The sequence below is a fragment of the Lactuca serriola genome, chromosome 6 (genome assembly GCF_051521515.1).
Source record: "Lactuca serriola cultivar US96UC23 chromosome 6, Lser_US96UC23_V15, whole genome shotgun sequence".
NCBI lineage: Eukaryota > Viridiplantae > Streptophyta > Magnoliopsida > Asterales > Asteraceae > Lactuca > Lactuca serriola.
This window is the reverse complement of record NC_136413.1, coordinates 69290129-69291657: the sequence shown is the minus strand read 5'-3', so window position 1 is coordinate 69291657 and position 1529 is coordinate 69290129. Positions and strand designations below refer to the sequence as shown.

Here is a 1529-nt window from a genome sequence, read left to right as displayed (position 1 = left end):
ACATGACCAGCTCAGCTGGGCGCTATATCGTTTTCCCATAGTCGTCGATGTAACACGTCAGTGCTGATGAAATACCCCTCATTTCCTACTCGGAAAAGCACAACTCACATGGGCTTTTTCGTCATTTCCTATTATCATCATAACCTCTGATACGCGTTCCAATGGAAGCGCTGGGCCCCATATTCCATCACCCCCATTATCGACCTCTGCTTCACAAATCACAACCTTTACGAGAATCCCCCCATCTCTCATCCCCTCTCTCTCTAAATACACCCTTTTCTCTCTCTAAAACCCCCCCGATTCCTTCATCCGCCGGACCACCACCACCACCAACGTTTCTCTTTTTGCTATGGCTCAGAAAAGAGAGAAAGAGGAGACGGAGCTCAAGGTTCCTGAAACTTTAACCTTGTGTACGCCGTCGATCCCCACAGCTACGTCGAAGATAACCGGTTCCGATGAGCATAGATCGTCACCGGAAAGATCGGATCCGAAGACGGTTGTTGTCGTTGACTCTAGATCGAGCTCGGCTAGCTCGCCGAAAAGGCCGGATCTGCTTCAGAAACCGCGTTTGGAGACGGTGGAGTCATCGGAGGACGACGTCAACAGGCTTAAGAGGCGTGAAGTGAATCGATGTTCGGGTTGTCGGAGAAAAGTCGGATTGATGGGATTTAGGTGCCGATGCGGTGAGATGTTCTGTTCCGATCACCGGTATTCCGATCGACATGACTGTAGCTACGATTACAAGGCCGCCGGACGGGAGGCGATCGCTCGTGAAAATCCAGTGGTTAGAGCATCGAAAATCCTCAAGGTCTAACACCATAAAAAGATTCAAAACGACATCGCTCTATCAATCGATCAAAAACAATCAAACGTGTTTGCATCTCAGGGGGTTAGAAATATGGCGCCAAGCTAGAGGGAGGAGGAAGGTTGTTCCGGCGGCCGTTAGTGGTTGCTTACGTCACGTGTTTTCTGATTAGGTTTGGTTTATTTTCCGGTTATCGCAGTTGATGTATCGGGAAATTGGAGGTGTTCACCGGTGGGGATGAAGGGTAATATGTGAAAATTTGATAAAAGGTTGAGGGTATTGTTGTCAATTTGATTTATTATGGTAGTGAAACTTTTTTTTTGTTCTTTTTTAGTCTGCTTTCATTAAATTTTTATATTCATTATTTCGCTTTCATTTCCAGGCTGGCAAATACAAGAAAATGGAAAAGGAAATAAAATATTGCAAAAAGAAAAGTAAATAAAGACAGCGAATAATATCGCAATATTCGATGGGGAAATTTTCGACAAAGTTTTCTAACACGTAGTGCAAGTTGTTTGGCATGTGATCGTCACATGTTCCATTTCACAAATTTTGGTGTTAAATTTTATATACAACATAGCGCAATTTTTTAATAAATATATTTAGCACTAATATCTAGAATATTTTATAAAGAATAAAGAGTTTCCACAAATGCATACGTATATAAAAGATGTTTTTATGAGATTAAAAAAACTAATATCAATAAATTATTTTTAATTTAAAA

The 1529-nt window shown here is 41.9% G+C and overlaps 1 pseudogene; it reads left to right on the top strand.

Annotated features, from left to right (window-relative positions):
• The first annotated feature begins 215 nt into the window (after window positions 1–215).
• LOC145058949 (zinc finger A20 and AN1 domain-containing stress-associated protein 5 pseudogene) lies at window positions 216–1138 on the top strand (annotated as a pseudogene).
• The last annotated feature ends 391 nt before the right edge of the window (window positions 1139–1529 follow it).